An 11,115-nucleotide genomic window follows, 5' to 3' on the forward strand; every position below is an offset into this window, starting at 1 on the left:
AAATGTAAGACCTGAAACTATAAAACTCCTGGAAGAAAACATAAAGGAAAAGCTTTTTGACATTGGTCTTGGCTATGATTTCCTGGATACGATACCAAAAGCACAGGTAACAAAAGCAAAAAAATAATACATCAAACTAAAGAGCTTCTGCAGAGCAGAGAAAACAATCAATAAGTTGAAAAGTCAATTTTCTGATAAGAGGTTAATATCGAAATGTATAAAGAACTCATACAACTCAATAGCAAAAAAGCAAATAATCCAATTTAAAAATAGACAAAGGACCTGGTTAGACATGTTTCCAAAGAAGACATACAAATGGCCAATATGTACATGAAAAGGTGCTTGACATCACTAATTATCAAGGAAATGCAAACCAAAACCATAATGAGGTATCACCTCATACCTGTAATAAGATGACCACCTTTAATAAGATGGCTATTATTAAAAAGACAAGAGATAACAAATGCTGTTGTGGATATGGAGAAGAAGGAACCTTTCTACACTGTTGTTAGGAATGTAAACTGGCCCAGCCATTATGGAATATAGCATGGTAGTTCCTCAAAAAATTAAAAATAGAACTACCACATGATCCAGCAGTCCCGCTTCTGGATATATATCCAGAGGAAATGAAATCAGTATCTCAAAGAGATACCTGCACTCCCATGTTCACTGCAGCATTACACAGCCAAGATATGAAAACAACCTAAATGTCCTTCAGTGGATGAATGGATAAAGAAAATGTGAAATATATATGTGGTGGGATATTACTCGACCATAAAAAGGAAGAAAATCCTGCCATTTGTAACAACCTGGATGGACCTGGAGGGCATTATGCTAAGTGAAATAAGCCAGACAGAGACAGAGAAATACTGTAGGATATCACTTATATGTAGAACCTATTTTTTAAAAAGCCAATTTCATAGAAATAGAAAATAGAATGGTGGTTCCCAGGGGCTGGCAAGAGGGGGAAATGGGGAGATTTTGGTCAAAGGATACAAACTTTCAGTTTTAAGAAGAGTAAATTCTGAGATTCTGATGTACAGCATGGTGACTGTGGTTACTAATACAGTACTGTATACGTGAAAGTTGTTGAGTGCAGAACTTAAGCATTCACACCACCACCAAAAAAAAAAAAGAGTTAATTATGTGAGGTGATAAATGTGTTAATTATCTTGAGCTTAGTAATCATTCCACAATGTATCTCAAATCATCATGCTGTACACTTTAAATGTATACAATTACATTTGTCAATTATACCTCAATAAAGTTGAAAAAAATGTTAAATAAAATTGCAACCCTTGCTGCTGACACTCCTTTTCCCATTCCCTGTTGCACTTTTCTCATCGCCCTCATCCCCAACTAATTACTGATGCTAACATTATATTACATAATGTTTGTAACAAATTATATATTAAAATTAATTATGTTTGCAGTGTGAATTCCGCCTGTTGTTAACTGCATGAGGACAGGAATTTTATCTGTTTTGTTCACTTCTCTATTTCCTGTGCTTAGAACACTGTCAGAGACATAGGAGATACTCAACACATAACTGTTAAACAGATGAGCAAATACATGAATGAGGTAACCACTTAGAGAGAGATGAATCAGTGTCCAGGGTTCACCCAAAGCCTGTGGGATCTGAGATTTGCAGGGGTGGGGGTGGGGGATAAGGAGACTTAGGTCAATGAGCATGAGGTAGAACCAAAGTTGTGATGAAAACTTTCAATCCTTGACTAGAGAGTGTGACTTTATTCTGCCACCCACCAGTTGGGGGAGTGACGAATATTAATGTGCACTTTCTGCTTCCATCTGCGAGGCAGATGAGGTGGGTAGGAGGTAAAAGAAATAAGGCAGGGGCTCACACAGAATTCTACTCTAAGAAAAATGCTTAAACATTTGCAAGCATAATGTTGTGCTGGGTGCTTCAGATGACAGAGAGATGGTCATGTGAATGTTATGGTTTGCTGAATAAAATGTGGTCTCAAAACATGAGTCAGAGTCCCCTAGAAAGTCTGGAATTTCTAATAATTAAGTTTCCTCAGTGCAATAGAAAAACATGATCTCATCTCTCCCTATAAGCAGCTATGTTTTCCAGGGTAACAAAGCTCCAAATTTCTCTTAAGAGGATTTTACTGGAGGAGATAAAAGAAAACTGATGCTCATCTGCATTTCCCTGCCTAATGTCATCATTATTGCTTGGTTATAATTCTTAAACAGTCTCCTCCATTCATGATTTGTTGACCTTATTTAAGCTTGCAAAAATATTTTTAAAAGTCACAGATTCCAGGAACCAAGCCCCTTGCATGATAAAGATTCTTATTACAACTGAAATGATGTGGGTGATACCAGTTCATCCCTTGGGATTTCATGTCCCAGTGAGCAAATCCATACCTTCAATTGGCTCTTGATCTATACGAGACCAGCCGAAGTTTAAATACAGCAAAGAAGCTTCAATAGAGCCAAGGCTCAAAGACAGAAATGAAGCATTGGGCTGGCTCTTCTGGAGAGAGCGGTTTGGGGGAAGAAGAGAAAAAGAATTCTGGGTTTAGGGGTGTGTATGCATGTGTATGTGTATAGGTGTGTATAATATAAAGTTTAATTGGGCTACTGTCTACAAAAAATACAAATGGCTTTCAGTTAAATAGCATCAATTCAATTTTAAAAATCTAAAATTAAAATGTTATGCAGTGTGTGTGTGTTTATGATTTTAGAAGCCCCTGGTAGAGGTGAACTACAACTTGAGAGGCTGGGTGAGGTAGGCAGTGATAAAGCAGGTGATGATTAAACTACTGCAGGAGCTTTCAGAGGTCCTGACAATTCAGAAAAATCTAAACTAAAGGGAGCAAAAATGAGCTAAAAAGAAAGCCTCAGGAGTAGGGGATGGAGATATGTGATTTCCTGAAAGGTAAGGGTAAATCTGTAGGGGGTGGAGATCAAGGGAAGGGCCACCAGGTGTCCATGGGCAGGTCCAGGGACCATAGGTCTAGTCAGATGCCAGGAGCAGTGAGATGAATGGTGCAGGTGGGACTGAAGCTAGACCCCCTTTAGCGAAAGATCCTGTTTGTCCAAAATTGGATTTGGAAGTGAATGAACTAGCGATAGGGTATTCATCCATGTATTCGCTCATTCATACACTCAGCGAGCATCCAAGGCAGACTATTAGTTTGGTGGTCCACAGTGAGCCATTCCTCCCACCTTTGTGTAGTCCTCACATACTGATTCTGGGCTTAGCCCTGTGGCTGGCTGGGGCCAACAGGACATGTGCAATTATGACATAAGCAGAGGCTCCACTAGGTTTGTCCTCTTCCAGTGCTCTCTTGGGAGTGCTGAGCTGCCATGTAAGAAGTCCACCTACCCTGGTGGAGACATCACGTAGAGAAGGAGAGGCCCTGAGATTACAGGGAGCGAACTGAGGAGCCAGTGGAGAGGTAGAACCAAAGACCCATGCACATGGCTGCACTCAAGCCTTACTCACTGCAACAGCAGCATGTGAGTCAAGAAGACATCTTGGACATTCCAGCCTCTGCAGAGGTAAAGAGAGTAGAGACAAGACTTCGGCAGATCTTAAGAGGGTGAAATTGACATAAATGGTTGTAATCAGACGACAGACTGTGGTAGGATCTCCAAAGATGGCCCCAAAACTCCTCCCCTCCCAGTACATATATGCCCGTCCTCACATCAGGAGATAAGAGTTTATGCTTCCTCCCCTTGAATGTGGCATAGCTCTGTGATTGCTTTCACTAATAGAAGGCAGCACAAGTAACCAGGGCTCCCAAGTTCTAAGGGAATTTGCAACTCTTCCTTCCTTCTTAGAAAGCTTGATCTTGGGACACACCCTCTCAGAACCCAGCTCCTACACTCTAAAAGCTCAAGCCAAATGAAGAGGACACCTAGAAGAGAATGGTGGGAATAGGGCCAAAGGTCAGAGCTCAGCTCCCGACTGACAGTCAGCAACTGCCAGCGTCGTAAGTAAGTCATCTCAGAAGTTCCAGCCTCAACAGCCCCCAAATGACTGCAGCTCCCGCCAACAACAGGAGACGCAGAAGTGCCATCTGGCTGATCTCAGTCAACCCTGAGAACTGGGATAGATAATAATTGGTGTTATTTTAAGCGACTAGATTGTGGGGTGGTTTGTTACGTAGTTTTGTGTTTCCAAAATCATGGCAGATAGTAATCTTTGGGATTTAGGAATGGGAATTTTGAATTCCTGAGAATTCTTGAAAATTCCTGAAATTATAAGCTATTTTTAATACTTCAAATATTCTTTATAATTTTATTCATTATTATGGATAGTTTAAAAAGTTTTAATAAATAAGAAACACTAAATTGAGTAGTATTTTCAAAGAGCTATAGCCTACAGAGAATATTCAAACAGTGGAAAATGCCAGCAAACAGTCTTGGGTAATATTCAAATAAATGTAATACTTAGATCTCCTAGCAAGCACTAACAAAATCATGGGTCTAAATAGCCAATTTAAGGGCTTATTTTGCTTCTAACACGTTATTCCTCGGAGCATCACTCACAGGATATGTATAAAATATACTGTGCATATAAACCTATTCATATGTATTTTATTTTCAAGAAGGATTCACCATTAGAAATAGAGCCACAAACCCACATTATGACCACAGCATGGCTAATTAAACTGTGACCAATTCTTTCCTATCTGTCCCTGTCCCAGTTCCCATAAGTGTTGATCTTTTTTTTTTGCAGTACGCGGGCCTCTCACCGCTGTGGCCTCTCCCGTTGCAGAGCATGGGCTCTGGATGCGCAGGCTCAGTGGCCATGGCCCACAGGCCCAGCCGCTCCACGGCATGTGGGATCTTCCCGGACTGGGGCATGAACCCGCGTCCCCTGCATCGGCAGGCGGACTCCCAACCACTGCGCCACCAGGGAAGCCCACGGTGTTGATCTTTATATTTGACTCCAAGTATGACTGTTTTCTGCTTTTGCTTTCTACTTGACATCAGTGGATTCCTTAGAACCAGTAATAGTCTCTAGGTTGTGTTAATTCTTAAAAAAGTATGTTATTTTCTCCAATTTTCCTGATTTTATGACTGATTTTTCTTGGGATACATGATTCAGAAAAACATGTAAAGTTTCCAAGAAATGACAAGAAAGAAATGCCACATGGAAACACTAGCAGTAAGAGATAACGATGTCCATATTGAGCCTGAGTTTCCAAGAACTCAAACTGGTAACAAAACAAACATGGTTTCTACAGTCACCGAGCTCACAGATGAGCACTGAACAATGAACACCGAACAAATGAGCAGAGACATAACTATATGATCACAAACAACCATGGGTTCCACAACCACAACCAATGCCATTGCCCAAGTGAAGATGGGAAGCTGACAAAAGTAGATTCTATACAGACAATCTTGAGGAGAAGCCCCAGATCTTTGTACCAGAGCAGGGACTACAAAGTTACGGGCGGGTGGGAACAGTGAACTCAGCTGAGAAGGCATTTTGGTCTAGGAGCCATTAGAAGGGCCATTCACTGTGAAGAACATCAATACGGCCACCACCCTCCACCAACTGGAGCCAGTGTTTCGAGGCTACTGCAGCAGCCTTCCTACAGGGTGAAGGGTCTACTCGGTAAAGTGCTACAGGGAATCCCATTTTTTCAGTATCACTATATTTCCTTACAATTTACACCTTTTTTTCAAACCATTCCTTTTTCTTTATAGATATAATGCACTATCACAATTAATGCTACATTTCCTGTGATTTGTGGTCATTTCTCGTAAATTCTCAACAAATATCTCAGTTGATTCTAGTAATCAGAAGGAAAGACAAAGTTTCTTAAATAGGCTTCCAGCAAGCATATAACACCTTCCTTAGACATGCCCTGTTCACCAAGTTCACCACTCAAAGAGATGATTCGTTCCACCACTTGGATGCCTCCTGAGTTAATGACCCACCTGACAATAAAGATGGCACCTCTGTAACCCAACACTTGAGGACTTGGGAATGTTCTATCATGTGAACCCTTCTAGGCATTTGCTGTGGGTTTAATTATGTCTAAGTATAAAGTGTGATAAGAAAATGACCCGGTTAATTTAAGAGTTCCATCCGTTTACACTTTCTGACTACTTACAAAAATCCTCTTACACCACCAGGCAATTTCCCATAGGCAGAGGACAGATTTAGTAGTGACCAGAGCAGGACTTAATGCCATGGAACAAACTATTCCAGCCAGCTTCAATCATTCCTGTCACTAAGCCTTGCTCTCCCCTTGTAAAATGCTGCATGATACCCATGAGTAACCACCACTTAGGATTAATTGTGAGATTCCCCAAGATGTAAGTTGAATTGATGTGAGGAGAATGAACAAGAGGAAGAGAAGGAAATGGACAAAGAGAATTAAGGTGGTGGATTTTTTTTTTCCAACAATGGCTAGGGAATCTGACGCAATTAACACTTGCATGTTTTGAGATGTTAGCCTGGCTCTGTGAAATCATCTCAAAGATCTGACACAGCTAATGAAAATACCTTAAGTTTATACAATGAGTTGCTTTCCAAGAATGCCACATAATTCACAGCTGACCCTCAGAAGATCTGACACAGCTAATGAAAATACCTTAAGTTTATATGATGAATTGCTTTCCAAGAATGCCATGTAATTCACAGCTGACCCTCAGAACATCTCAGTATGGCAGAGGAAGGGGACAGAGAAACGAGTTGGTAACTAAGGAGCTTGCCCGAGGACACACAGGCAACAACACCAGAGGTTTGCTCTCCAGCTCATATTTCATGATCTTCAGTGCCAAGTGCAATCCTCCCAGTAAACAGCTCCCCCCGAAAAAGTGACTTAGAATAATGAATCAATTCACTCCTTCGCTTACCTCCAAATAATCCCATGCGCTTGGGGCTTAGAGAGTCCCCTTCCCTGCCTCTCCTGACCCTGCCCCGGAACATTAACCGTGATCAGAGGCTAACCTGAGAGTGAACTTGGGGGAAAGTTTAGGGGAGTCAGTTTATTTGGGATTTAACCAGATGAATTTCAATCTCAGTTAGACATCTAGGAACACAGTGATTTGATTCTCACACCTCATAAGTTGAATGGAATGAATTTTGATCTACCTACCTCTTCCTGGTAAAAGACTGGTGAAGGTGGGCAAAGGGGTTTCCAGTATTGCTGGCATGAATGTCTCTCAGGGAAAGCCACACAGAGCCTGGTTCTGAACACCTAAGTGCAAGTAGGGATGGAATAGTTGGATGGATTGGCCCACACAACATCTTTGATGGGGCCAGAAGGGAAATGGCACACTCAGGCCTATTCTAAACCTGTCCATCCCTTGGGATATCGTAGGCTAATACAAGTTATGTGCAAATGCATAAAATGGAAGTGTTGGCTTCCATTAAGTGTCTTATCTTCCCTCAAGGGACTCTTCCCTTTCCCACACTTCCTACACTTGGGCTCTTCAGCTCAACCAAGCCAATCTATTAGCTGCTCCTCTACAAGATACTGCTTTGTTTTTCTAAGCAAGCCACGTCACAGACATCCCCCCTCCCAGGACCAACTACATAATTTGTAGGGCCCATAGCAAAGGTGAAATATGGGACCCCTTGCTCAAAACTCATTAAGAATTTAACACGCTAACTGCAGAGCAGTAAAGCAAGCAAGGGGCCCTTCTAAGTTTAGGGCCATGTGTGACTGTCTAGGTCGTGTGCCCACGAAGCTGGCCCTACTGCCTCCTCCTCCATTAGAGATAAGAATGTGCTCCCAGCAAGCTTTTTCAGATAAATCCAATCTCCATTCAACCAGAACCCATGAATTGATATGTTGATCTTTGTATTTATGTATTTTCTTACCAACAGGACTATAAAACCCTCTTCAAAAATAACCCTATTTAAAAATAACCCTGCCTTGGGACTTCCCTGGTGGCACAGTGGTTAAGAATCCACCTGCCAATGCAGGAGACATGGGTTCGAGCCCTGGTCCGGGAAGATCCCATATGCTGTGGAGCAACAAAGCCCGTGAGCCACAACTACGGAGCCTGCACTCTAGAGCCTGTGAGCCACAACTACTGAAGCCCACGCGCCTAGAGCCCGTGCTCCACAACAAGAGAAGCCACCGCAGTGAGAAGCCCGCGCACCACAACAAAGAGCAGCCCCCGCTCACCACAACTAGAGAAAAGCCTGTGTGCAACAACGAAGACCCAACGCAGCCAAAAATAAATAAATAAATTTATTTATTTTAAAAGTAAATAAATAAATAACCCTGCCTTTTTATTTTTAAGCCCTCAATAGTACCTAGCGCAATGCTTTGTATATAGTAGGTGTCAGTGATGACTGTTTTCTAAAGAAAACTTCAGAACAATCCTGAGCTACACTCTGCCTCAGTAAGGTTTCTGTGCTTGGCTCCAACTCAAGCGGCAACACCACTCCTGCTTAGCAAGTGGCATCATATAAGCTGGGATCTTCAGGAGAGCTCCAGCAAAGGTTAAGGCCATGGGAGGAGGGCATGTTGCAAAGTATACCTGCACCTGGACTCCACTTAATAGGTCTGTAGAAAGAATGGTCCCTGCCAGGAAGCCAAATATTCGAGCTTGTTTGAACCTGGACTCCAGAGCTGTAGCAGGAAGAGGCAGGCATGGGGTCAGTAAACTGACAATATGGTTCCTCAGAGACACTGGGGGTTGCAGGGTGGGAGGGGGGATATGTCCCCAAAGTGTTTCACTTTTAAGCCTACATTCATTCTTGTGGTCATGGGCTACAACTTTCCCACTGAACTGAATGGCCAGGTCTCATCAGGGCGTATGTTTATACACTGATGTCAATCATTTCTTTTTTCTGTCCCTTGCTTGCTGCAGTCCACAGAATGGAGGTGATCCTTACTCCCTGCTCTATTGATGTTGGTTATTTTTATGACATTATTTTCTCTCATGCTTTGATACCTATCAAGTTCTCAAATCTGCAGTGAGCAGGGGGTTATCCCAGAATCAAAGCACAGAGCTGGTAACTTAGAAGAATGTTGATGGGAGCTGATACAGGTTATTTAAAGAGATTTGCCACCATCCATCATTCTTAGAATTTCTGACAATGATGTCCTTGTATCCAACAGCACCCTTTGTAGAAAGATAGCCAAATGCTTTGCAAATGCTGACTCATTCATCCTCCATCATGAGTGAGTTCCATGTTAACTCCTTCTGTCTCTGTTTGGCCTTAAGAAAAGCAATTAGAGAGAAACCTCATTTTTTGGGTCACACCTCTCTGGCATCCTCCATCATCCAATATGCAAATGAGAGCCAGGAACCTCTGAACGGCCGAAATAGATGCACCAAAGCCCTTACACTCTGTTCATAGAGGAAGCCGTCCCTTGGAAGCTTATTATTCTCACTTTAAACACTGCTAAGCTTGAGTATCTGGTTTCACAGCCCACAAAAGACAAAGTACTATAATGGTAGGAGGGAGAAGAAGGTGCAAGCAGGCAAAGTGACAGCAGAGATGAAAACACAAAATAGAGTCCTGGGGGTAAGGGGCAGTTTCTCATCTCCCAGAGTCTCATGCATGCCCACCCCTGCAGACACACTATGCTTTTCCCATTCAGGCAATATACTTTCACGGCCACCTACACATGCTGGGCTCAGTACCTGAGATGCCCTTTCCTAGGGTCTCTGGTCATCAACCACCTACTCATCCTTCAAGACCCAAGCCAAATATTCCCTCCTATGTGAGACCTTCCCATCACATTCGCCCACCTGTGCCACTGAATTAAATGTAGATCATAATGTATGTGTCTGCTTCCCTGGCCAAACTCAGCAGTTCCCGACAGCAGTGATTATTTTGCATATATCTTTGTATCCACACTGCCTCAAACATGGTAAGTGCTCCATAAATATTCGCTCAAAGAAAGAAGGAATTACCTATGGAAGTAGACAGAGTAAAAGAATACAGCAAACACAAGTCCCAGGGATTATCGCCCTGAAATACAGCATCTAGACTGAATGACAACCACACTGATTACAATAAATTATTTAGCAAAGGTTGAGATATGTTCCGTATCCTTTGTGTTGAAAGGCAAGTAAGTGTGTAGCATATCTTTGGAAAGATGTTGATAGTAACTATAGAAAAATCATTTACTTGAAACACCTCACCTGAGTTAATATTTAATAGGTGGGAAGCTACTATCAATATTATTTACTCAGTGTTTGAACCAAAAGGAATTGATATTTTTTAAGACAGGAAATTTGGCCCCTAGCTTCAAGCTTTCCTTCCCCCTTGGCCTAGCAAAGACTGGGTAGGAAGCATCTTGTCACCTCCCAGAGGTAGACTGCAGGTGCATCCCTTGTTCAAGTAATGGAAACAAGACGAGCTGACGTCAAAATGTAGCCATCCAGACAGGCAGCAACTGCAAACAAGAGGAAGTTTTCTGCTCCCAAGGTGAGGAGATTCTGTTCTCTTTTTTCTTTTGGCACAATTTTCTTTACTGTTCAGGCCTATGAAAGTAGATGGTGCTATCGAAATATTTGTTAATAACCATAATACTTGTCCAAACAAGCTATTTATGTTCTGCTTTTCAAAAAGTAAACTGGAGAGGTAGGGTTGAGAGACGCATGTGAATACACCTGCTGCTTCATCCCTTAACATTTAACTGCACAGGATGACACATTTAAAATCCAACCCTAACCATGCCAGGAAGTAACAGCAAATAATAAAATAACAAATTCAGTATCTTTAGGGGAGGTGACAAAGCCCAAGCTATAACCATAGAAAGGCATCACCTTTTCACTGACCGCATGACTTCAACTCAGTCACCTCCAGTTCTGTACCTTCACCTCTTGACCCTGATTTCCAGAGCCCAGGAGCAGGGGCGATGAGCTGAGCGGAGAGAGTGGCCACGCAGGGCCAGGGAAGCAGCACATCTGGCAACATCCCCAGCACACCGTTCCCGTCCTCAATGACTTTCAAGGTTAACACCCTTCTTTTCAAAGTCACAGCCATGGGCAGATTCATGGCAGCTCTGCAAAGCACACTCCCATTCTGAAAACCTGCCCACTGCCACCACTTTAAAAGGAAGAAATACGTTCATCTCTAGTAGGTTGTTAGAACCAAAGAACATCATGCCGGGCTGCAGCAAAGCCAAGGCAGGCTGACTGCATCTA

The sequence above is a fragment of the Stenella coeruleoalba genome (genome assembly GCF_951394435.1).
Source record: "Stenella coeruleoalba genome assembly, chromosome: 12".
NCBI lineage: Eukaryota > Metazoa > Chordata > Mammalia > Artiodactyla > Delphinidae > Stenella > Stenella coeruleoalba.